This window comes from Lynx canadensis, chromosome B4 (genome assembly GCF_007474595.2).
Source record: "Lynx canadensis isolate LIC74 chromosome B4, mLynCan4.pri.v2, whole genome shotgun sequence".
NCBI classification, from domain to species: domain Eukaryota; kingdom Metazoa; phylum Chordata; class Mammalia; order Carnivora; family Felidae; genus Lynx; species Lynx canadensis.
Genome location: NC_044309.1, coordinates 79524255 through 79551459, shown reverse-complemented (window position 1 = coordinate 79551459; position 27205 = coordinate 79524255). Strand labels below are relative to the sequence as shown.

The window sequence follows — 27205 nt, the reverse complement described above, 5'->3', positions numbered from 1 at the left end:
ACTTATCTCGGTGCCTAGCCAACAATATGCATGTAATATAATCTACTTAATATTTAATATTAAAATCTGATCCAAAGTCCCCAAACTTTGAAAATCAATTAATCTTTATAAATGTCTAGCCTCAAAATCATGCACTAAAATTCAAGCTGTTAGCTAGCCTTCATGATAAAATGAAAACAGTCTTAATCCATATATTTCACCTTGAAATTCTAAGGACTCTAATTAGACACCTACATACATGCTAGTGCTAAACACTTTGGGGTCCTAGGCTGACTGAGTTAGACCAGGCATTGAAAAATGCAAGTCTTGGGGCACCTGGCTGGCTCAATGGGTAGAGTGTATGATTCTTGAACTTGGGGTCATGAGTTCAAGCTCCATGTTGAGTGTGGAGCCTACTTAAATTTTTTTTTTATTTTAATTAGAAAAACAGAGTAGAGTTTAAAAAAAAAGAAAGAAAAGAAAAATGCAAAATAATAATAAAAATTAAAAATTAAAATAATAATAATAATAATAATAATAATAATAACAATAATATCTCTGGAAGGCCCTTGAGTGGCTCAGTCGGTTAAGCTGACTCTTCATTTTGGCTCAGGTCCATGATCTCTCAGTTCACGAGTTCGAGCCCCGAATAGAGCACTGACAACTCAGAGCCTGCTTAGGATTATCTCTCCCTCTCTCTCTCTCTGCCCCTCCTCCACTCACATGCTCTCTTGCACTCTCTCAAAATAAATAAATAAACATTTTTTAATTAATAATAATAATAATAATAATAATAATAATATCTTTGTCTACAGATGCCTCATCTTTTTTCTGAAAGAGTCAGTGCTGGGTACAGTAGTGGTAAGAGCAAAGAACATTATGTCAAAACTTTTGAATTTGAGCCCTGGCTCTTCCGCTTGGCTATGTAACTAGAGTAATTTGCTTAATCTCTCTAAGCCTCAGTTTCCTCCTCCATAAGGAACTTTACTTGACTTCCCTTACTGGATCATCATGAGAATTCTATGAGAAGATACAGACTACCACACACTGCTGGTGGGAGTATAACTGGTGCCACCATCTTGAGGCATAATCTTAGTGGAATTAAGAGTGCACACCCCCTCCAACCCCACAATCCCTCTCCTAGGTACATACCCCAAGGAAACTCTGCTGAGTCCACGAGGAGACCCATGTGAGCATGTTCATCACAAAGTCCTACAGTATTTGTCACTCACCCAGCTACCTCTCAGCCTTCTGTCTCTCTCTCTTCCCACTCATTTTTCTCTAGCCACTGACCTTCTAACCATTCTGGTCTCCTAACATACCAGACAAGACCCTACCTCAGGGCCTTTGTACTTGCTGTCCCCTCTAACTGGACCACTTCTACCCCAGATACCCACACAGTTTCTTCCTTAACTGTGTTTGTTGAAATAGCACCTTTGTTGCAACACCTCCCTTAATCACCCCATATAAAACTGCAGTCTGCTCCTGATCCCCCTCAACATATGTTATCCCCTTGCCCTGCTTTTTTTTTTTCCATAGGGCTTATCACTATTTGAGGTACTACATGTTTTACTTATTTATTTGTTCATGATTTGTCTCACTCCAAAAGAATGTAAGCTCCATGAAAACAGGACTTTTTTTTATTATTTTGCTCCTGGTTGCATTCCCTGCACCTATGACTGTGCCTGACACAGTTGGCACTGTGTGGTTGTTGAGTGGATGAATGTATCTAAATACACATATAGAGCATGGATTGGAGGAGCATTTGTTAAAGACACTACACAAGTGCCCCCAGTGAGGAGGGGAGATGGGAACAGAGAAAGGAAAGAAGAAAATGAATCGAAAAGGGGTCTTACAGAAAGGGATAGAGCCAACATGCCATGATGGAGGAAGGGATTGATTCCACTCTGTGCACTTCAGGTTCAACAAAGGAAATGCATGACGTACTGTTGTGAGAGGACTTGGTACATAGATTGATAAACAGCAGACACTCAACATATTTAAACTGAAGGGGAACCAGAGTCCTGCCATCGTCAGAACATGGAGAAAATAGGGAAGGAATACCTGCTAGAAAGAGGGTGGAGAACAGGGGAGGATGGGGCACTCTTCTTACCAGTTCCCCTGAACCCATGTCTCTTTTCCCAATTTCTCTTTCTCCCTCAGCTCCTTCAACTGTCTCTGGACGTTCCTGTGGTTGGCCCTAGGGATGCTTGTACCATGTTTCTCTCTCTGGGGAACCATCCTCAGCCACCTACCTCCCAACAAAGACACAACAGTGGTTCTTAACGTTTGTTGAATCACAGACTCCCTTGACGTTGCCCTTCTCAAAAAAATGTCCTACACTCTCCTGAAGTTCAGCCATGGGCCCCGAGCAAGAATCCCAAAGGAGGACCACCTGAATGGCAGGGTCATACATGCTTTTGATCATTTCTGTTTCCCTCCACTTTGTTATGCAGGATGGTCCTTGGGCTCTTCCCACTTTTACTGAAGATGAGTGAAAGTGGGCTACAGACGAAGTACGAAGATACCAGAGAAGCAACCCAAAGAACAAAACACATGGAAGTTAAATAATCATATGACTCAAACAGAAGCAAGCAGAACAAATAAATGAACAACCAAACTTGTAGAAGAAGAAGCAAACCCATGATTGGGAATCCTAAGCAAGTCTCCTTGCAATCCAGCTTATACAAATACAGAGGAACATCGTCCTCAAACATCATGTTCAGAAATACCCTTTCTCTTGTAATAATCTTCAATCATTCCAAAAGTTTATATTCAGTCCAGACTCTCTGACCCAGCTGCCAGAGCTCTGCCCTAATTCTCCCCCTACCCTCAGGCCCATCACCTCCTTTCTCACTCAGCTCCTCACATCCTGATTTACCCTTCCTGGGATGAGCCTTTGGCCTGGGTAAGTTACCTGCCCTGCCAGGGATGCCCTCCTCACTCCTTTCTTCCAGTCTTGACCCTCCAGCTCTTTTTAACTCTATTCTACAACTTTTCCCCCCCACATCTAGGAAGCCATTCCTAAGCCATTCTGACTAATCCCCCATTTCCAACCTTCCTCCCCTTGTCACCAGCACTTACAGCCAATCCTGATGTTCAGCTGAAACTAATTTCCCCTTTCTGGTGGAGTCCTGGGTGTGTCACTTAAATTCTTTTACAGTCCAAAAGCTTCCAGAGGGCAGGGCCAGGATTCATATACCTCCTCCTTCTGAATTCCACACTCCTATCCCCAGCCATCACTACCCAGGACAAGGATCTGCTCATAATTGTACCAAGAAACCAAAAGAGGCATTTAAGACAGAGGAAATGTACATATAGTGTATTGATTGATTGCTATATCTTGAGATTCCTAGAAGTAAGGTTTTTTTCTTTTTTTTTTTTTTCTTTTTTGGAAAGAGAGAAAGGGCCAAACAGAGGTGGAAACAGGAGACTAGAACAACTAGAACATGCACACTCATCTATTTCAAGAGCATTTCCTGAGGACATTTCCTAATGAGGGCCCTGGGCCTGTGAATCTCAGTTTAATTAGGAAACAGTCTCTCCCAAAGGAGGTGCTTGGCGCAGGGGAGGTACTTAAAGAAATGCAGAGAGAGGCCAGGGAACATGAAGCCAGCTTGTATGAATTCCATAATGCCCCCCGGCTCCCCGCTTCTCTCCCTCCTCCTCCCTGTGTTTCTCTCAGTCTCTGAGCTCATTCCAAACTCCAAAACAAAAGTTCCATCCCAAGTCGCCAAGAAGAACTCCTGTCAAATCCAACAATCCACCCACTAAATTGCAGGCTGTCTTGCTTTCCCAGCCAGCCCCACCCACTCTCCTCCATCCTGGAGGTCACTGTGTTCACTCCTCTGTCTCTAAGAAGGGTACTGCCCTCACTCTGGACCTTTCCTTTTCAAAACATTTTTCCAAGGCAGTTAAGTTCCACTGCCTATTGTTGGGTGTTACTACCCCTACCAATCAGGAAGCTGGCCCTGTGGCTCCTCCTGTAGAGCTTCAAACACAGTTTGGATAGAAGTTTGATAAAGACTTGGGAGGAAGGCTAATGAGGCTATTAAATAATTATTTTCTCAAAGGTTCTCAAAATTTCAGAGAAGTGGACTTGAAACACAACATCTCCAGAGATGATATTAATCTCTTTACATCCAAGCATAGCTTCTTCCTGAACCCAAATTATATAAATTCTCTCCTCCACCTTAAAATTTCAGAAGAATGAAAAGTCCCGAGCCATTCAAACCAGTGGCTCTGAAACAAACAAGTGTAAAGTCTCCTGGATAGCTAAGCTTCCCAGAGTTTCCCAAGTCCTAATTCAAACAGCCCTGCAACTCTGGGAGGTGGGGAGCAGTCAGGAATACAAGAGTAGAGGCTCTGAGTTCAGGGCAACAACCTTAAATAGTAAGTGTGGTGTATGTGGAACACAAACACTTCCAAAGTGGAAACAGTTCAGAATACATACGAAAAAGTAAACAGAGCAAAAGCCACCATGAACACGGGCGAGTCTCATAGCCAAACGTAGAACTTAGTTAACAAAATGAAATGAAAAATGGGATTTTCCCATTTTCTCTTTCTGTCTGTGCCTTCTCTAGAAGTGTATGTCTAACCATGGTCATTCATTTATTTATTCAACAAATATACTGGTCCCCAGTTATTCAACACTGCTATAAAGCAAAGAAAAACACAAAAATCCCTCCACTCAAGATGCTTACATTTCTGTAGAGGAAGCAGACAATAAACAAATAAGTAATAAGAATATATATTGTGTTGGATTTGTGATCAGTGCTGCAGAGAAAAGTAAAGCAAGAAAAAGTTCAGATGTGCTCAGGACGTGTGTTGGGATTTTAAAATGGATGATCCTTGGGGCGCCTGGGTGGCTCAGTCGGTTAGGCCTCCGACTTTGGCTCAGGTCATGATCTCGCGGTCCGTGAGTTCGAGCCCTGCATCAGGCTCTGTGCTGACAGCTCAGAGCCTGGAGCCTGTTTCAGATTCTGTGTCTCCCTCTCTCTCTGACCCTCCCCCGTTCGTGCTGTCTCTCCCTGTATCAAAAATAAATAAACGTTAAAAAAAAATTTTTTTTTTAAATAAAATGGGTGATCCTTAGGGCGCCTGGGTGGCTCAGTCCATTAAGCATCCAACTTTGGCTCAGGTCAGGATCTCATGGTTCATGGGTTCGAGCCCTGCATCAGGGTCTCTGCTGACAGCTCGGAGCCTGGAGCCTGCTTTGGATTCTGTGTCTCCCTCTCTCTTTTCCCCTCCCCCACCCACACTCTGTCTCTCTCTCAAAAATAAACATAAAAAAAATTAATGGGTGGTCCAGGGGCTCCTGGCTGGCTCAGTCAGGGGAGTATCAGAGGAGCACGTGACTCTTGGTCTCAGGGTTGTGAATTGAGCCCCACTCTGGGTGTAGAGATTACTACTAAATAAATAAACTTTTATAAATAAATAAATAAAATGAAACGGGTGGTCCAAGACAGCCTCACATTGACACTGTTGTGCAACTATCACCACCATCCATCTCCAGAACTTGTTCATCTTCCTAAGCTGAAACTCTGTACCCATTAAACAGTAACTCCCCATCCTTCCCTCCCCCCAGACCCTGGCAACCACCATGCTACTTTCTGTCTCTATGAATTCAACTACTCTAGGTACCTCATATAAGTGGAATCATACAATAGTGTCCTTTTGTGACCAGCTTAGTTCACTTAGCATAAGGCCTTCAAGGTTCATCCATGTTGTAGCATGTATCCGATTGTCCTTCCTTTTTAAGGCTGAATAATATTCCGTTGTATGTATATACTACATCTTGTTTATCTGTTCATCCATTGATGAATATGTGGGTTTCGCCTTTTGGCTATTGTGAATAATGCTGTTATGAATATGGGAGTACAGATACCTTTTTGAGTCTCTGCTTTCAGTTCTTTGGGATATATACCCAGAAGTGGGATTGCTGGATCATACTGTAATTGTATATCTAATTTTTTGAGAAACCATCATGCTGTGTTCCACAGCGGCTGCGCCATTTTACATTCCCACCAACAGTGCACAAGCGTCCCAATATCTCCACATCCTCGCCAACACTCATTATTTTCTGTTTCTTTAATAGCAGCCATCCTCATGGGTGTGAAGTGATACTTGGCGATCTGGGGGGAATAACAAGAAGGCCTGTGGGGCCAAGATGGAGTGAGTGAGTGGGAAGAGGTAGGGGATGAGGTCAGAGAGAAAGTAGGAAGCCAGATTCTTCACTTAGGGTCTGAGAGTCACTGTGAGGACTTTGGCTTTTACTCTGGGTGTGATGGAAACCCTAGAAAAAGTGATAGTTTTATACGTTGGCTACTTATTTTCATGTTCTTTGAACTAAGCATTTGGTTCTCAAACTAAGGAAAGGCCTCCTCCAGAGTTCGAAAACAAGACATGGAGACGGTTTCTGCAGAACTCTCAATAGACATTGTTAGATGTCCAGCGCGTCTAACAACACAGTGAGGGCTGAACAAGCTGCGTTCTTGCATCTGCCTCCCTCTCGAGATGCCAAAGAAGAGATGCCATAGAGTCAACCATGGGAGCGTAACATGATGGATTGCTTTCATTGAAGCTGTTCACTTTATGGATTATCTCTAAGCAGGATTTGATCACTTAAAAATCAAACAAAAGTCATTTTAGTATCATTCACTATTTTAGGTTATTCCCACCATGACTGGATAATCAAGAGCTGACATGGATACAAAGGGCCCTTTTTCTGGAACCTGGTGAAATAAGGGGCTGCAAAGACAGGGGCAGGTAGACTCTCAGAAAGGGGGCAGGAACCACGTGCATCAGGCACTCGGAAGCCTTGCAGAATTAAATAGATGAATCCAGTCCCAAGCCCCAGATGCCTCAAGAAGGACTGTCAGAAATGTCTGAGATGATCAGAGCTGGAGAGAGAAAGGGCCCCAAAGGGAAGCCTGAAAACACATTTCTGAGAGGCAAAGAGTACCTCTCATAACCTCACTTCCCCCAGGCGACAGGGATGAAAGCTTCTACATCAAAATGAGAAGTCCAAGGAGTTATAGATTTTCTCAACAATAAATAATCCGGAGAGAATGGCCGCCCAACCACCGTTTATAAATGTTAGAAAATACACACTTGTGTGGGTGGGGAGGGGGGAGATGGAGGGTAGAGAAGGAGAGAAATATGGGGTTGTCCCCACTGCGAAAGGAGGAGGGACAGAAATCAATTTTCACCAGGCCATTCTTAGGATTCAAATGGGAGTTGGGGGAGGGAAGTATAATAAAATCTGGAACCCTAAATAACTAATTTCTCTCAGCAAGGAAACAGACCATGTACTCTTAGGTTCTGCGTGCTGTGTTTCTTTCCATCTGAGGACCACCTTATTCACCGTCCAGTCTCAACATAGTATGATCACCACCCACCCCCAGGGTAAAGAGACTCCACAGTTTGCCTCACATCATAGTCCCCACCTCATTTCCCTTCTCTATGGGCTCATTACAGAGGTCTTAGGTTCCCTTTAAGCCTTCAAACATGTCTAATAAAAATGGGAACAGGATATAGGAGAAGGCTGCTCCTCCTCCTCTCCTCAAGTAGAAAAATAATAGACCTAGGTAGCAGTAAAAGTCTTTGGTCATTCATTCATTCATTCATTCATTCAACAGTAAGCACCTTCTTAGAAGGACACCTTCTAAGTCCTTGTGCTTGATCTTACAAACACAATGGGAAGGAAGAAAACATGTTCCCTGCTTACATAGCACCCCTTGTCTTTAAGAATGTTCTTATATAATATTACTGCCCAAAATGTGTAACCTGAATCTAATGATGAAAATGATCAGTCTAGGGGCACCTGGGTGGCTCAGTCATTTAAGTGGCTGACTTTGGCTCAGGTCATGATCTCATGGTTCATGAGTTCGAGCCCTGCCTCGGGCTCTCTGCTATTAGTGCAGTTCCTGCTTCAGATCCTCTCTCCCCCTCTCTTTCTGCCCCTTCCCTCTCCTCTGCTCATGCACACTCTCTCTCTCAAAAATAAATAAAAATTAAAAAAAAATTTTTAATGATCAGTCTACAAAACAACCTTCTACAGAAAGTTAACTTGCTATAAAACTGTTCAAAACTGTCAGTGTCAGGAATGACAGCCTGAGGAACTGTTGCAGATTAATGGAGAATAAAGAGACACAGGGGTGCCTGGGTGGCTCAGTGGGTTGAGTGTCTGACTTCAGCTCAGGTCACAATCTCGTGGTTCACAGTTCAAACCCCATGTCAGGCTCTGTACTGACAGCTCAGACCGTGGAGTCCGCTTCGGATTATGTGTCTCCCTTTTTCTCTGCCCCTCTCCTGCTCACACTCTGTCTCTCTCTATCTCAAAAATAAATAAAATATTTTTTAAAAAGAGAGAGACACAACAATGAGATGCAATGCAAAACCTTGGATTGGACCTGGATCAGGGAGAAACATTTTACTATTAAAAAAATTGGACAGTTAGTAAACTATGGACCATATTTCATACACACACACACACACACACACACACACACAGGAGCACTGGAGAGAGCATGCAAATGTAGAAAAATATTAACAATCAATCCTGGTGAAAGATAAATGGGTGTTAATTACACTATTGCTGCAACTCTCTATAGGTTTGATATTTTTCAAACCAAAAAGTTAGGAAGAAAACAAGAATGTCCCAGTAGTAAAGGTTACGGATTCTTATTCCCTGAATGGCCTTTATAAACAAGCTTGCCATCACTTTTGGTTGCAACAAAATCCCACCCAGAATGATCTAGCCCAAATCAGGAACTTTAGATCAGAGGAGTGGGTGGGAAGATGGAACTCCTTTGTCTTTGTCTTTGATTTACAACCAAAATTGTCAGCAAGCAAAAATGCCTGGAAAGAAACCACAACCTTGGCTCGTGTTAGTACGGTTATAAAAACTACATACTGTTATTGTCATTTTGTGGGACTAACACAAATTAATAAATCAGGGCCCTAGGCTTGAACTGTAAGAGGCATGGGGGGAACATGTGCAGAGGCTGGAAGCAGAGAAAAATTATATCAGGTAAATAGGGGGACCAGATATATATGAAAGAATTAGGGATACATGGAGAAAGGGGTGAAGGAGAATCAGAATTTGTTAAGCTGTAATGCACATATGCTCCTTCATTTAACCCCCATAACGACCCAATGAAATAAGTGTTATTATTCCAACTTTAAAGACTGAGAGGTGAGACAACCATCCTAAGCTCATACAGCCAGTAAAAAGAAGAGCTGGAATTTTAACTTGGTTCCTTGTTACTTCAAAGACCATGTTCTTTCTACCGTGGCATCTTGCCTCCATAAAGGGTCAAGACTGCAGCATGGCTTTTAAAGGAGTGTTTGAGCCAGTTCTTATCTTTGTGTCTAGGTCACCCTCTGCCAATGCCTTCCCTTTCATCTCAAATAGATACTGATGGGCCAGAGCTAGAAGTGGAGGAATCATTAAGTCTGAAAGCTCCATCTAAACCATGTCCTGCTAAAATCCTAATCCAAGCGACTGGGGAAGGGAGCAGGTACCTGGCTGGCTCAGTCAGTACAGCATCCAACTCTTAATCTCAGGGTCTTGAGTTCAAGCCCCACATTGGGTGTAGAGATTACTTTAAAAAAAAAAAAAAAAAAAAAAGGAAAATCCTAACCCAATCTAGCGCCAAAATGTCTCCAGACTATATTTTTCGATGTCAGGAAAGATTCCAAACATCCCCATAGCCATCCCAATAGTTCCCAGATATAATTTTACAGCTAATTTTAATTCCTACCCACAACTTTAACCCACCTCCTTTAGCTTGGCTTTTAGTAGAAATATAGGATAATAGATCTCTAGATGCCAAATATAAGTCACCCTCCTGAGACTTCTTTCATCGTTTTACTCTTTCATTGTCCTATTCCAAATATTTTCTAGTCACTACCTCATTCTTGAGAGTAAAAAAAAACATATTCAGTGAGGTTAGGAAATGCTAGAGAAGGTAATGAAACTTTCATTCTCATCGCATAAAGGAAGAAGGGGGTGGGGAGCAGGTATTTTTTAAAATGGGAACCCAAAAGCAGGAAGATGGTTGCAATTTCCCTGACAGCCTAAAAACCTCCAGTTTTGGCCCTCCCAAACCTCAGCCATCACCCAAGCCTTCCAGATGTTGCTGGCACACACCGTTAGGAAACATCTGTCACAAAGGACAGCCCCAACTAGGACAAAAGAGAGTAGTAAGGCAGACGGTGCCAATTTAATGAGGATGGTTTAACAAAACATCTTTTCAACCTCCCTAATTCACTTGGCCATTTGCTCCCCAGACTTGGCCCCCAGTCAGGAGCAGACTGGGAATGGTTGCCAGAAAATGGCAATCTCCTCTTTATCCTTAACCCAGAGGAACCCAGTACCAGAAAAATGTCAGCTCACCAGTCACTTCCAAAATACGATTCCCCCATTCCAGAGCTAAAACTTCACGGTGATGCTGGGGAAAAGGACTTCAGCTGTGTCAGGTTGATATTCTGGTTTGGTGGTTGTTGATAACCAGACACCTGACCGAGTAGAATATAAAAAATGAGCACCAGCCTTCCCCATTGTGACCCATGTCTGTGACCAGCTCTGAGCTCACAGCACCTAGAGCATTGTTAGTATTTATTAAATCATCCTTGGAAATAAGCACGAAGACTGATGGACATCAGACATCGATATGGACCTCTTTGTCTATTTTTGTATCTCCTCATTATTTTTTCAAGTTGTTAAAGAATATGGACTTAAGATAAAGAATAATGGGTATTCTGAACATGCTATTAGTATAGGAAGATCAAAAAAGAAGGTAAAGGATTGCCTTTCTATTTTAGTTTCAAAAGGAGGAAAACCCTGAATATGTCCAAAAACAAAACCATTGACAAAGCAGCCTCTAAGGATCCTGACTTTATTGGGGGAAATTGCATAAAAATTTGGATTAAATCTAAGGAATTCCAACTGAAATCATTGGTTTCAGATATTTGGGGATCACCAACCAGCCTTCAATTCAATTCAGCTAACATGAAGTCACTTAGACACTTAGCACACCTTGTCTACACTAGACCTCCATCTACTAGGTTCCTACAGTTCACGAATACTGTATATCCAGGGCCAGCCTCCTGCCATAGTCTCTGGTCCTCCCTCCTGGTCCATAAAATTGGTAACTCTGAACAATCACATCCTCTGGGCTCTCACTCAGATTCACCCAGCAGCCATCAGAGAGTGCTGCCCTTCCTTGAAGCAGGATAAAGCCCTAAATCACATTCTTCCTGAGTACTGCATTGCAGCAGATAACTGAAGTGTGAGTGCCCTCTACCCTCCTTCTGGAAAATGACACTTTCTTCAAGTCTTACAAAGATTCTCTCTCTCTCTCTCTCTCTCTCTCTCTCTCTCTCTCTCTCTCTCTCCCTGTCTCCCCCCCTCCCCTCCCCACCACCACCACAACTAGACCTGAAGTATCCTGCTCTCTGTTAAATCCAAACTTCTAAGATTGTATTTCCAAGGCTTCCTTTTCAGTGTTCTTCTACCATTTACTCTTACTACTAACCTTCTGTGTCTCTCTGCTTGACCAGGACAAATCTTTCCCCACACATGCACATCTTGCTGGCATTAACATCAGCCCTCACACAGACTCTCCCTCTCTGCCTAGAACATGCTCTTTCCAAACCCTGTTCAGCATGACCCTCCTTCCAGAAGCTTCTCTGGCCACACTTATAGATAGATATCTGATCTCTCCAGCATGCTCTTCCTTGCCCCTGCTCTCTCCTCATTACTATCCAGTGGCATAACTCAGTGGCCTAGAACTTCACACTGGGAGAACACCCCTTTAGGAAAGAGGGTAAGAGTAGTTGTGCGGTGAGGTGGAGCAGAGAAGCACAGCTTCTGCCTGGTGATGCTTTTGGCTTGCCACTCTTTCCCCAGCTGAAGCCTGAGGTGCAAAGAGTTAACTGGCCACAACCAAGGAAGTACCCCAGGGTCTACAGCCCAGCTGGGCAATGTCAGAGATATGAAATAAGAACTGTGGTCCAAATCTCTTTCACCACAACAAAGTGAAAGTATAAAGGAAGTAACCCACGTCGGCTGAGACCAAGTGCATGATCTGCGACATTTACAATTTGCTCCAGCGTCATCCCCTTGATGTGTGACATCTGAACAGACAGACAACACAGAGTTTTATTACTTCCACCGCTTTACTGAATTTGGAAAATAAGTCATCTAATGCTTTGGCAGTAGGCACCATGACACGATACTCAAACTGCAATAACTACATTTAAGGCTGGCCTGCAGAATGGAGGAGTGGGACGATAGTCAAAGGACAGGATCGTGTATACACCAGGACTTCACTTGTCTCGGGAGGATGGGGAAGGATCCATGAAATGCCCTTGTACTATAAGCTCCCAGAGAAAAGAGTGTGCTGTATTTGCTATCATTTTCCCTGTACTGTCGAAATCACTACACAGATGGATTCTCTATAGCTTGGGTTGGGTCTAAAGCGAGAAACTGGATGGTCCCGCAAATGGAAACCACACAAAGTTTCTAAGTGAGAAAGACTGGATTCAGTCTATTGAAGATCAGATTTCAACTAAGTGTAAATGAACACAAAGGCAAATTCCAAATTGGAAAATTTAGGCGCCACACAGACTCTTCGTGCAAAAGAATTTAAGCAAGAGCAACATTTCCCCCATAAATTATTAACACCACCACCACACCCCCAAATCACCACGCGTTCATTTACACACAGTGCAAGACAATGGTGGCAAATAGAGAACGCCCCTCTCTGGAAATTCACAATGAAGGGCATGTTGTGCATATTTCCCCACCTGCCAAAATAAGTAAAAAATACATAAACTATGAATCAGTAAGGCTATTCCTAAATCAGAAATGAACTGTCATAGCAAGGGGATGTCAAGATCCCAGATGGCTTCATAGTTGACAGAAAGAGTAGAAAAGACCTCATTTTCCAGTGTTGGCAAGATTAGGGAGTATCTTCTGTACACCGTCAGTCAGCCTGGGAAAATTGTCCCTTCTTGGCATTTTGTATGACTGTTTCCCAGTTCAAGCTACATCTTCACCTTGGGCCATGGTCCAATTAATAGAGCATCTTTTAGGACTTCCTTCCATGCCCCCAAACACACACACACACACACACACACACACACACACACACATCCACCACACCTTGAAACAGTAAATCCAGTTTGCTCAATTATACAGATCCAGTTAAATATTTGCTATAGAGATTGATACAGATCTAGATACTAAAATATAATAATAATAATAATAATAATAATAATAATAATAATAATTCTCAGTCTTGGTCTGCGCAGAAAAGGAAAAGAGAAAGAAACCATTTCAGTAGTAATAAATGTGTTACTTCTCCCCTGGGAAAAGAGAAGTTAAGGTCAGGCAGCTTCCCCGAAAGGTTGGAAAGAAAGCTGAAGTAACCAAATTCAGCTCATACTAAAGAAAATAAATATCCAAACTTATCTCCCAGGAGTCTTCTGAGAACAACCTCACCAAATGGATCACTTACCAGTCATCTTCCCACCTATGATCTTACTTTGTACTATATTCTGTTTGAACGTTACTTAGAAGAATCCTTTCTAGGGGTGCCTGGGTGGCTCAGTCAGTTAAGAGTCTGACCAGCTCAGGTAGTGATCTCATGGTCCATGAGTTGGGGCCCCATTTTGGGCTCTGTGCCGACAGCTCAGAGCCTGGAGCCTGCTTCGGATTCTGTGTCTCCCTCTCTCTCTGGCCCTCCCCCTCTCCCAAAATAAAACAAACGTTAAATTTCTTTTTAAAAGAGAGAGAAGAATCCTTTGTAAAATAAAAACTCCTTCATGTTCTCTCAATGAGGCTAGAAACCCTTATTCTGCAAGTAAATATTACTAGGGGTAACTAAGACTTGAACTTGAAGGCATGGCAGCCCCAAACTGTCTTCTCATTAGACCAAGAGGAGACACAGCCACCTCCTCTAACTCATCTACCTATCCTACCGCCCTCAGTACTGCACCTCTCCCATCCCATCCTACTCTGGCAGAAGCTGAATTCCGAGTCAGCAAAAACCCATCCTGACATAGACTAACACACTCCAGACCAAATGTATGTAGATAAAATCCACCCACCCAAATGCGGACCAAAATCTATGTAGATGTAGACTAAGACATTTTTGCTTCCTTCCCTCAATATCTATGGACTCCCTGCTACATGCAGACATGATACTAGTAATATTGTACCATTATTCAGGTAAACAAGCAGACAGCCAGGCTTTCTCTAGAGGCTGTATAGACTCCATATCATCTAGTACCATTATGAGATGGTTGTGAACAAGGTGTCTTCTGCGAAGACAGAGGTAAAACTGGTGTTCCTCACTCATAATCTGACCTCAGTTACAGGTTTCGTTTCTGTCAGAATCCAGTTTTGGAAATTCTTAACACTTCTGTCACACCAAAACAAAACGATCAACTTCGACAAATCAGACAAGCCTGAGCTTCTGCTCCTAGAGGTCTTCAGAAACTACATGGGCTACAGGAAGAATCACAATTAGATTTTCCAGGGGCACCTGGGTGCCTCAGTCGGTTAAGTGACCAACTCTTGATTTTGGCTCACGTCATGATCTCACGGTCATGAACTAATGGTCGTGAGACTGAGCCCCATGGTGGACTCCATGCTGACATGAAGCCTGACCAGGATTCTCTCTCTGCCTCTCTGTCTCTCTCTCAAAAAAATAAATAAATAAACTTAAAAAAAAAAACCAGTTAGATTTTCCAAACAAGAATCAGAAAGAAAGCTGGGGGAAGCCACCAAAGAGGCACAATTAAGGGATTCAAAAGTGATGGGATACATTGATGTTAACGGTGAAAATTAATTTCTTCTCTACTTCTTCCTAAGATTCTCTACTCCCAACCTCTCTCAACCCCAAATCCTATCAATCCAGAACACCTAATAAAAGTCCTCAGGAAAAAACAGTAGAAGGAAATCCATCTGCCTATATACCTATTTTCCAAACTACAACTGTAAGGGTGGGATAGCCTTTATCTACAATGAGTACTGAGTCACACTCATTTTTTCCAAGATGCTTTGCTAAACACCAAATCCTTCCTTTCCTGGTAAGTACAGAATCTAGAAATCCATCCAGTGGTCCCATCTATCACTATACCCTGTCTCCTCTTTGAGACGAGCAGTTGTGAGTGGTCATAGCGCACGGCTCCTTCTTCCATGTACCTGCTCCCAATATACACCCTCAGCAATACATACACTTCACACAAGGTGGCATAGGAAAGGTGGGCTATCTCTCTGGTTATCTTCCCTCATATCTTTTTTTTTTTTTAATTTTTATTGTTTATTTATTTTTGAGAGAGAGAGAGAGAAAGCACAAGCAGGGAAGGAGCAGAGAGAGAGGGGAATGCAGAATCTGAAGCGGGCTCCAGGCTCCAAGCCATCAGCACAGAGCCTGATGCGGGGCTGAAACTCCCAAGCCACGAGATCATGACCTGAGCCGAAGTCAGATGCTTCACCAACTGAGCCACCCAGGCGCCCCTCCCTTCATATCTTTAAATGTATCCTTCTGTCCTCCCATTTAAGTACTTGACTGTCTCCTTCTCTTTGTCCTCTCTCACCAGACTGTGCTGGATTCTTGTCATAGCCCCACATAGCTGCCCCACACTCTCACCGTCTCCCTGGTTCAGTCAATTTGTTTTGTGTTGTTTTGCTGTAGGAAAGATACTAGATTGTCTGAGTCATATGAAAGTTGTACCATGTCTCAAAGTCCTGAGTTCTTATCCAAATATAGATCAATATGACTCCTCCATCAAGGCCCACCTCGGGGTGCCTGGCTGGCTCAGTCAGTAGAGCATGAGACTCTTGATTTCGGAGTCATGAGTTTGAGCTCCACATTGGGCATAGAGACTACTTAAAGACGCTTTTTTAAAAATTAAACAAAAAAGGGACGCCTGGATGGCTCAGTCGGTTAAGCATCGGACTTCAGCTCAGGTCATAATCTCGCAGCTGGTAAGTTCGAGCCCCGTGTTGGGCTCTGTGCTGACAGCTCAGAGCCTGGAGCCTGCTTTGGATTCTGTGTGTGTGTCTCTCTCTCTGTTCCTCCCCGACTTGTGCTCTGTCTCTCTCTCTCTTTCTCTCTCAAAAATAAATAAAGAGTAAAAAAAAAAATTTTTAATTAAACAAAAAAGACCCACCTGCCTTACCCCAGCTCATGCATTATAATGTACAACAAAGAGCCTCCTCCACCCCTTTTTTAAGGGATGCTCTTTATCCCTGTTTCCTGGTTGTTTCTAATCCCCAGTCTGCTTTGTGATTTCTGCAATAACAAAATAAAAAGGGACAAAGATAAACCAAGAGAATATAATCCAAAAATCATTTTTTATCAATTTGGAATATGCTTGGAAAGGAAATTCACTTTTCCACATGATTTTGCTTAAACTAAGGTTAAAATGAGCCTGCCTTCTGGAGGCACATAACACATATCAATTGATAATGGAGAAAAGGTGCCCAAAAACTGCTAGAGGGGAAGATAAAGACAAGCTAGAAAGAAACACTTGCCACATATAATCAATAAAACCGGCGTCATGCATAGATAAGTGTTGTCTGGGCTTCTGGCAAAGGGGTACTGCCCACAGGGTACATGACTGGGGTAGGGGGAGCCTGGGTGGAGAACAGTATAAGATTCCAAGAGCCTTAGAAATTAAAGAGGTGCAAATATGTTTTGCAATAACAGCAAAATGTCTCTTGGCGACCCAGGAAGCCAGTCCTATTTCAGGCTTCTCCTCCAAGCCTCTATCAATCAATAAATATGCCTATCATGTACATAAAATTGATAGATTCCAAGAGAGAGAACAGAGCCATCAAGTTGCAAGGTTTATTTAGCACTGGCTCATTTACAATATATTTGGGACCTCAGACAAGACTCCATACAGTGTTTTAAAGACCACTAGGCAGCCACACCCCAGTGGAACTCAGCAATCTTTCCTCCTATAGCCTGACTTGGCTTATAATCAATCCCCACCACAGCTTGTTTACATTAGATAAGAAAGGCAGGGAGATACCTTCAACAGCTGTAAAAATAGATATCTAGCTGCTTGAGCATGGAGGCAGAAGACCCACGGACCCTCTCTCCTTATGGTGGGCCACCTTACCAAACAGGACCTGCTCTTCTGCGAAGCCCACAGCAACACCCCCGCCCCACGAAGATATGACACAGAGGCTTTCAGAATCTCCAGTGAGAAAGCATGACAAAACATGACAGAGGCAGCAGAGCCAGGTGGAAGAACCTTCATTCCCTCAAAGAACACATCTAAGCATACTATGTGCTGGGCCCTGTGGGAAAGACAAAGATGAACAAAAGAAGTTCTGGACCAGGTCAGGAAGGAAAGGCCAGGAAGGAGGGCAGGGCAAAGAGGTGGGAAGGGACGCTGAAGGAGAAGCGCCAGGGACTAACCTCCCCTAACTCGTTTTCTTCAGCAGATCTAAGAACCTTTCTGGTCTAGAGAACAGTCTTGGCCTCCCCATCACTCTGACCCCAGCAAAGCCACCTGCCCTTCCCAAACTTGCAAGGCCACTGGTCTGCACCCCCCAATCCAAGTCTAGCTTGGGCACCAGCAAATAACCTCTGCTCACACCCCACAGGGCCTGGACAGCCAGTGGCACTCCAAGCCCAGACTTCTTCCTCTCTGGCTCAGTCCCAGTGTTCTTGCCAACTCCATAAACATGAGAAATCACTTACCCATGGGTTTTTTCTACCTCAGAGGTGAGACACCTGAAAAGAAAGTGCAAGCTAAACCCAGGGAGAGGTAAGAAGCTTGGCCAAGCAGAGTCAGGATATGGAGCTGAGTTTAGGGGTGGGCGGGCCCTGGAGGGGGTATGGAGGCGGGGCTCGGGCAGGCGGGGCGGGATGGGGTGCTTTGGGAAGAGTGAAAAGTGTGAAGAAGGTGGCTCAGCCCCCTTCTAGGAGGAAAGCTAGAGGTGGGCAAGGGAAGACTAGCGGGGCCCGGTCTGGGCAGCAAGATGTGAATTTAAATTTTTTTTAAGTTTATTTCTTTATTTTGAGAGAGACAGAGACAGCGCGAGTGGGGGAGGGGCAGAGAGAGAGGGAGAGAGAGAATCCCAAGCAGGGTCCCAGCCACCAGCACAGAGCCTGATGTGGGTCTTGAACTTACGAAACCGTAAGATCATGACCTGAGCTGAAAAGAGTCAGACGCTTAAACGACTGAGCCACCCAGGCACCCCTAGGTGTGAATTTAGAAGGAAACACTCTTGGGGTGCCTGGGTGGCTCAGTCGGTTAAGCATCTGACATCCACTCAGGTCATGATCTCAGGTTCGTGAGTTGGAGCCCTGCATTGGGCTCACTGCTATCAGCATCCGGATCCTCTGTCTCCCTCTCTCTCTGCCCCTCCCCAACTTGCCCTCTCTCTCTGCTTCTCAAAAATAAACACTAAAAAAAAGAAGAAGTAAACACTCTTTCCAGGGTCCTGGGCAGGGAGGAGGTCCCAGTTGACCGGAGAGTGTGGGGAGCCAGTGGAGCCCAGCCTGTGGTGAGTTGGGATCCCAGATCCAGCTAAGGAACCCACTCAAGAGTCCTTTAAACAAAGATAGAAGCACCCACCAGCCACCTCGCCCGGTTATCCTACTAGGTTTCTCTACTACCACCATCCATCCCTACCCCCTCACCCGCATTTCAAATCACTCCAGAAATAAAACTAAAAGGGAACTGGCACAAGTTCACCACGAGGGATTTCCTGAGACAGTCATTCAGCGTTCATAGCATATTCTAACAGAATGTGCATTGAGCATTGTGCGGCAAGAAATAAAGAAACAGATACAGTCCCTGCCCAGAGAGGTTCCTGCTCTAGACATTCAAAACGTAGGGCTTCCAACATGCTGAAAGAGCGACCAGAGGAAGGTGCCTCCTCCCTCCCTGAGCCTTAGTCTTTAAACAGAAGCAAGAATTCTCAGAGATGGAGAAGGTGGGGCCTATTTAGAGACCGAGGGCTAAATGCACAAGTGAGTGGCCCAAGAAGCCAACAGTGTCAGGGAAAGGGGGCACCACTGCCTTTACTTGGTAGTGCTGAGATTCTTCTACACCCTAAATCAGGTGTGGTAAAGACTGGGGTGGAGGTGGAGGGAGGGGAGAGGAGGATAGCGGCAGGACCGTCAAGGGATGGAGTCTATACTAACTATACTAAGACAGAGAATTGAAATTGGAGCAGAAAGGATTGCCCCAGATCCCAGAGAGAACCTCCAACTGAGGAAAACCTTAAAATCGCATGGACCCTGCCCAACACATCTCCATTAGGCATGGACCAAAGGTATTAATTGAGCACCTCCTTTGTTCCAGGCACTATGCTGGGTAGTGGATGAGTGGCCCAGCTAGGACTACGGAGCCAAAATTCCTAGGGGCAAAGGAGACAGGCAGGAATTGGAAGGATGGCTGTAATGACAGAACAGTAGGGGAGGGGCATCTGGGTGTTTGATTTATGTCTGTTCCAACAGTCCTAGGCTGTCTTCCCCTGCCTCAAGCTGGGATTTTCCCAGATGTGCATCTGCTTGAGGGAAAGAAGGGCGGGTGAAGGGGGAGGGTCTCCGTGTCCTTGCATCTGGTCCCAAGAGCAATCCCTTCCCCTTTCTCCCTGTGCTATTCACTGCCTGCTGGGTAGAGGGTGGGAGGCTGGGGGAAATGCCAGGGCCCCCAGATAATCACCAGGTAATGAAAAGAACTGGCCCAGGGCTGGGGGGGGGGGGGAATGCAGAGGATGCGAGGTTGGGGCCGTAAATCTCTCCCAGAGGAGGGGGTACAGAATGGGGGGACCTGGCAGTTGGAGCCCATCCAGGTGATTTCACACGAAGTATCTGCACCTTGAGGGGCGGGAGGAGGGAAGTGGAGAGGAGGCAGGGATGTGAGCTAGAGGCAGGGAAAAAGACAGAGATAAGAGAAGCAAGGAAGAGAGAAGGAAGGGAGGGCCAGAGAGGGAATGAGGATGGGGGAGGCAGCAAAATTAGAGAGACCGGAGGAGATGTGGATGGAGAAACTAAAAGGCACACACGGTGAACCTCATAAAGATGTGATGGGAAGTGAGACCCTCAGAGACTGAGGGAGGGAAGCAGGGAGGGAGACAGGGAGACGGAAAAGCTGAGGGCAGGCGCAGTCCTGCAAAATCGCCGACCAAAATATATTTGGAGTCAGACAGACAGAGAGACGGATAGACAGACAGATCTGCCTGCATGACGGAGATAAAGGTGAAGGAGGCAAAGTAGGAACAAAGAAAACAGGGAGGCAGTGAGGAGGGGGGAGGGAGCAAGACAAAGAGAGAGAAGGAGGCAAGTGTGGAGCAGGAGGAGGGAGCGAGGCCGGGGAGGGGGATATATATTTTCTTTATGATTCTCTTCAATCTCACTCGGCTCGCTGCTGAGCCGGTTCTCCTCTCAGGTGCTGCTGGGTGGCGGATGTGCCCAGAAAGCTGATAGGGTGAAGCCGCTGCCATCACTGCCCCAGGCTCCCTCCCAGTGCCAACCTGGGGATCCCAGAGACCGCTACTCGGATATAAAAACTGCCTCCCTTACCCTCCTCCCCAAAATGCTGCAATCAAAGGAGGCCTGAAGCTCGGCCCTAAATTTTTGAGAGTGAATGCAGCCTAGCACGACCAGCGCGCAGGGGGAGTGGGGGCCAAGGAGAAAGTGAAACAGAGGCAGGCAGACAAGGGAGGCAGACAAGGTCTGGAGAAAGTGTTGGGGACAGACTGGGGTTAGGGATCACTTGGAGAAGAGTGAGGAGAGGGTGAGGACGGGGACAGTGTCTGCATTGAGAGCTACATAAGCACCATGCAACGTAGAAGCAAAATAAGATGCTGGTGACTGTCCGTTAATTTGGAATCAACAACGTAGACACATTCTGAGCAGTCACGATCAATGCCTTTAAGCAGCTCTTCACTAAAGGGCCCCACGAATATACATATGAAATCCACAAAAGGAGAAACTGAGACAGAGAGCAGAAACCTTGAGGCCAGTGTACATGAGTGAATCTAGGTGTTAAGAGACCAGTGAGAAAGCAACCAGCCAAATTTCTGAAGACCTAACACAGCATGGCAAGTGGGACCCTGCCCTTTGCCCCCAAGCTTCCTCAGGAATCTGCAAAGCCCAGCTCCCCTAGCTCCCCTGAGGGGCAAGGGAGACCCTAAGAACATTAACTCAAGCGATCTAAAGAGGAATTGTTCTACTCACCCCCTTCCCTGCCAGCCACATTTTCAGGTCCCAGAGGCCAGATGTCTGGTTATAGGTAGAGCCTAAGGAGTCTCTTTAGCAGCAGGAAGAACCTATCACAGCTGGTTTGGGCCTCCCAGAGCTAAGCTCAGAGGCGTCAGGACAAGAACTGAGGTCACTTTCCTCTTCCTACACCCGTTCCAAAGCGGTATGGGTAGATAGCCAGATGGCCACCAGGGAACAGAGTCAGAAGGACTCCACAAACCAGGGAAAAAAGAGGACTCGATTCCCAGAGTCCCTGGCAACAGCTCGGTAGGCCAGTATATCTGGAATAGGGACCAAAGTTGGGCAGCCCAGGCTCCAGGCCGGCCAAAGGACCCCCGAGGCAGCTCTACACCTATTTTGTTGGCTGGGTCACACAAAAAGCCGGCAACTAGGAAGCCCTGCAGTACCAGAGGGGACCGCTAGGGAGTGCTCGCCAACAGCCAGGCTCCGGAGAGGCAGGGGTAGGCTGTCTTGTAGGAGACCGGAAGACAATCGATCAGAGTCGCCCTGGCAACCGGGCTGAGCCCGAGACAGACAGCACGTCGATAATGAAATCATCGTTAAATGACTTCAAGCCCTAATTAATAATCCGGGCCAACCGAGGCCATGCCTGACTGGGGTCGGGGAGGGGGGGGGGGAAGGGATGTCATTGTTGGGGGAGCATTGGAAGCTTCTGGACAATTAATCAATTAATCCACTCACTCAATAATTGGCTCCTTTGTCCTCTGCCGTGCCCCCTCCCCCACCCCGTCCACCTCTGACTGTGGAGAGGGTAAGATGAGATGCGGTGCTAATCGTTTCCAAGGGCCACGGGGCCTCCCTCTCTCTTTTATATCCACTTGTCTGTTTCCTGGACCAACTCACAAAAGCCTTCAGCAAGATTGGACTTCCCTGGTGCTCTTCTACAAAACCCACCAAAGAGTGAATATTCTAGAACCTGGAGCCCTAGCTGTCTAGGTACCTCCCCATACCCCCCTACTCCTTATCCCATCTCATCCCCACCCCGGTGCACATGCACACGCAGACACATCAGCCACCCACAGCCTACCCTGATGGAGTAAAGAGCACTGAAGTGAGAGTCATGGGAGTCAGGTAAATCCCAGTCACACCAGCCCACCCTCAGATACGTGACTTGGAGCAGGTTGCATGCCCTCTCCGAGGCCTCAGTTTCCCCATCTGTTACCTGAGGAGCTCCAACTGATAGCTATGACTCCTTCCTGTCCTGTCATCTATTATACTAATCATGGGACCTGGATCATCTCCCAGTCCTCTCTACTCAGTTTCTTTATTTCAGGGAGGGAAGAGGGGGGTGGGAAGGAATGCCAGGTACTGATTTCTCAAGCGCCTCTTCCCCAAGGAACTCACCTTGAGAGCTGGAAAGGGGGAGATGGCAGATGGCAGAAGAGTGGATGGAGGGATGCTTCCCCAGCCCATCCCCCACCTGCCCAGTCATTCTGGCCTGCCCACCCACCTTGCTTATTGCTCTCCACAACCCCCAGCAGGAAATGAAAAAGGTACAGGAAATTGCACTTTAAATCCCCCAGCTCCTGGCTCCCTCCACCAAGCCAGGGAGCTTGGGAGGGACTAACCTCACAGACCAGGCTTTCTGTTTGTAATTAGTAAGCAGCTTAGGAGGAGACAGAGTTCCCTGCCGAAAGAGCCCCTCTCTCCAAAACAGTTAAGTGGGTTATCAAAAAACCTGGGGTCAGGGGAGAGCATTTGGGTTTAGGGAGAAGGAATCCGAGAAAGATAAAGAGAGCCAGTGAGACACCTGGGCTGGACAGGTGATAGATGGCCTTCTTTCTGGAAGAGCTAATTCGAGCGCCACCTGTAGCACGGCGAAACATGTGTAGCCAAAGGCTGGGGATGGGGTGTGAGGGTAGAAAGAGAACCCTCCAGCGAAGTCCTGCAGAGAAGACCAGGGAATAAAACCCACCAGATCGATCCCACCCCCATGGACACTTAGAAGTTTAATAAAGTTCAGAATGTCCAGGGCTTACATGTAATTAAAGCCAGGAGCTGAGTAATTACATTTCTTCTCCAAGTTCTACCCTTTACTCTCCTCCTCCCCCACGTATACACATCTCTTATGAAAGACATTGAACAAGATCCTGGATTTTAGAAATTGCCCCCACTAAAGAGATGGGCTTAATTTCAGCAAAAGAAATTTAGAATACACCTTGGGAAGGATTTCCTTAGAGCTAGGGTTGGTAAATGCTAGAACAAGAGAAACACACACACACACACACACACACACACACACACACCCCAAACAGGAAAAGGAAAGCCGTCTCTTGACTGCAATTTCTTTTCATGTGGGATTGACCTCCAGATGATGTATCCCCATGCCAGGGAACGAAATATAGTCTCTCTAAACATTAGGAAAATAATTCCCTGCTAACCCTTAGCTCCAGGAGGGAGACGATTGTTTCCCTCCCCCAGTCATGGCAAACATTCTGAAGAAGAATTACGCAAGGTAAGAGCCCCACAAGTAGACACCTCGTTTGCTGTCCTATCCCCCAAGGCCTCCCTCTCCGGTTTGATCTCAACCTCTCTGCACCTCTCACTGTCCATTCTTTGGAATTGCCCTGTGAACGCACCATAGGGAGAAAAGAAGGCATCCCAAGGGAGGAGAAGAAGAGGGCCCTGTTCTCTGGGATGTGAGATGAGAGAGAGACACACACAAAAGACAAGAAACCCTGGCAGAGGGGGGGAAAAACTGCATATAAGTTAATAGAGTGTAGCCACATCCTTCAAGTGCTGAGGGACCTACGGAAAGGAGACTGGAAACAGAGATTGAAAATATAAAGCAAGATCAGAGGGAAGGAGATGCCAGATTCAGAGGTGGGGGGGGGCAGGGTACAAAGGGCTTTGGAGACAGGAGGCTGACGTGCTCAGTGGATATGTGGAGAACAAGTTGAGAAGATAGCAAAGTATATTTGAATTTACAAATCTTTACAACTGTACACAGTTCTTTTGCAGAAATCTCATTTTATCCTCAACAAGTAACTATAGAAACAGGTGTTAGTATTGCTGTTTTACAGATCATGAAACTAAGGCACAGAGAGGTTCAGCAACTTGCCTCAAGTCACAGAGCTGGTCAGGGGCAGAGCAAAGAATCAAACAACTGCATCGTGGCGCCTCCCCCCTGCAGCTTCTGCCCTGGGAAGCAGCCAAGCTTGCGGCCTAGTTGTGTAAGGGAGACATTACTCCCCAGAGGGCAAAAGACGTACCTCCCTAGTACCCTTTCCAACATATTCTGCCCAGGGAAGCTTTGCCAAGTTTAGGCCTTATCTGTGAAGTGGATGTAGTATCTTCCCCTCCGAAGACGAAAGGCGAAACCAGATCCTTTACTGAAGATTTTTTTAGCTTTAAAACACATAATTCAATCCACGGAAGGGGTAGGTAAAGAAGATAGGATAAAGGTCTCAAAGCCTTCAGTCTTCTCATTACCCTTCCCTATCCCCATCCCTGTCTCCTCTCCCTTTTTCTGTCTACTGACCCCCAGAGGCCTCTTCCCCACATTTCATGGCCTGAGCAGCTGTCTCCACCCAGCCATGGCTCACTAGCCTATGAAATCCAGGCTCATTCATCCTCGCAGCATACGAGGACACATCAAGGCCAGGGAAGTCAGCCTAGCTTCCCAGCATCTTGCTGGCCCAGCCCAGGGTCACCATGGAGCTACAACCATGGTACATCTTACATGGCTGCCTCACATCCCCACCACCACTGCCACCCCGTCACATGCCACCCCTGGAGGGCCAACCCAAGCTCTCTGCCCCCTCTCTCCAGCGGACCCTGCTTCCTCCATCCTTCTGCTTCCCTAGCACACATCCCCCAACACACACACTCACACAAATGCACACCTACACATTTCCTCCTCACCTGTCTCCAAGGTTCACATCTCCGGTCCCAAGATCATGTGCTTGCTGAGAGCTCTGGCTTGGCTGATCCTCTCCTCTCCATTTTCCCACTCCTTGCTAACTAAATGGATATCAGTCTCCTTATCTTCATGGAAAACTTCTAGACTTCTGTCTTCCTCCATCTTCCCTCCTTTGGTCATTGCCAGCTCCAATCATCTGAGGTATGGGGCCTGGTCCCATTGCTCTGAATCAACTCAGATCACCTACATTTGCTGAGGGAGCACCCAGACGGGTGCACCTCTCTGTCTTGGCTCTAAGCCTCATCTTACCAGTGGCCCAGGGACTCCCGCAGGGCAAGGCCCCTTCTCCTCCCTTGGGATCTCCCTTCAGTGCCCAGCACACATAGAGAGGGTAGAGTGTGTGACTCAGTGATTCTGCTCCCTGGAAGAAAGGAGGGAACTGAGAAAGAAACCCAAGCAGGGACAGAGTTCTAAGCCTACACTGCCCCATGAGGCTTTGTGTCAGGGAAGCAGCAGCTGGAAAGAATGGATCTCTAGTGGGGTAGTGCTTTCTTCTAGAAATTCCAGGGCACCTTTAGGGGTGTGTGTGTGTGTGTGTGTGTGTGTGTGTGTGTGTGTGTGTGTTACCTGCATGAAAGGGAGAAGAGGACATAGGCCTGAGGCTCCAGGAGTCCAGTTCCTATCTGGAGATGAGAATTTGGGGGGAGCTGAACTCCCAGACACACTGCAGTGCCCAGCAGACACAGGTCCGGGACTGCATGGACAGAGGACTGCAGGGACAGCACTGCCACCGCAGGATGAAGGCAGGTTGGACTTTGGGCAGCCTCCATCCTCCCTGGGTTTGAATTTGCTCCGGCCAGTGCACCCATTCACATGGTTTCCTGTGTTCTGTGGTTCAATCCAATCCCCATCCTCCCTTCTTGTCCACACTCACAGGCATTTCCTGTGTTCAGACTTCAGAGCATTTGTTAGGTTGAACCGTGTGAAATTCCTGATATTCAAGCGGTTTGGGCTTACACAGTCTATTACTTTGGTTCTTCTTGCCTCTAAATGTTGTTTTTAACTCCAGTCTAAGGAGACAGGGGAGCAGATTTGAGTACATACTATGTGCCGAGAATGTTGTGTTCCTTACCCCGGCGCCAATTCTCACTGCAATCCCATGATGCCCCTAAAATTACTTCCCACATTTTACAGGTGAGTGAGTCCAGGTGAAGAGGCTACATGGTGAGGAACAGGGCTAGGATTCACACTCAGCCCAAGACCAGCTTAACCACTGTCCCCCACGACTTGGGAAGAAGTACTGAAAGAGACTGGGAACCAGCAAGTAATGCCTGAAGCTTCCCAGCAGGAAGGGAGAGGAAGAGACAGGCCAAACTTGAACTCTGGCTGGGCCGGAGGAGCCCCCAGGAAAAGGGGCGGGGGCAAAGCCCAGGGACCACACCTGAAACCGGGAGAAGAGCCAGTCGGAGAAAGAACGCGGGCAGAAACACAAGCAGAAACAGACTGAGGGGCAGGACTGGGACTGGGAGCCGGCAGAGCGCGGAAGGGCGGAGGAGAACACGGCGGGGGGGAAGGGGGGGTCCAGGCGGGTGTAGACAGCCCCGAAGGGCAACGACGCGGTGGAACTGGGCTACGGGGTCTCCCACGCCAAGGAGGGACCGATAGCTGGGGCCTGGGGAGGAAAGATAAAGTCCAGGCGAAAAGTCTGAAAGCGGGAGGGCGGGAGAGACCCCGCGGAAGAGATATGGAGACTGCGGCAAAGAGAGGGATCGAGGGCCAGAGGCAGCGGCAGCGCGCGGAGAGGGGGAGCTGGAGTCCGCTGCAAAGAGTGGGAGAGGGAAAAGAGGGGAGGGGGGAGAAGGGAGGAACAGCTAGGCCCGAAAAAGAAAGCCGGGAGCTCGCACCGGCCGGCTGGCGTGGGGAGGGACCTTCATCTCAAGGACACTGAGAAAGGCAGATGGATGGCGGAGAAGTGGGGGAGCGGCGGCCCCCGCGGGGCGGGCACCGGCCCAGCCGCGCCGCGCCCCACCCCCCGTGGCCGGCCCCGGCCCCCGACGCCCCGGCTCGGCGCCCCGCAGACCCCGAACGCGCC

The 27205-nt window shown here is 46.7% G+C and overlaps 1 long non-coding RNA gene across 2 annotated transcripts in view; it reads right to left on the bottom strand.

Moving 5' to 3' along the window:
- The window catches only part of LOC115519064, a 111471-nt gene extending 93674 nt beyond the window's left edge, over positions 1 to 17797 (bottom strand). The window contains exons 1-2 of one of the 2 annotated variants that reach the window (XR_003970382.1): positions 17715 to 17797; positions 12051 to 12123 (exon numbers count right to left, since the gene is read on the bottom strand). This is a non-coding gene — a long non-coding RNA (uncharacterized LOC115519064). The remainder of the gene's footprint in view (positions 1 to 12050; positions 12124 to 17714) is intronic. The other variant, XR_003970380.1, reaches the window with a different exon arrangement.
- Between the last annotated feature and the right edge of the window lie 9408 nt (positions 17798 to 27205).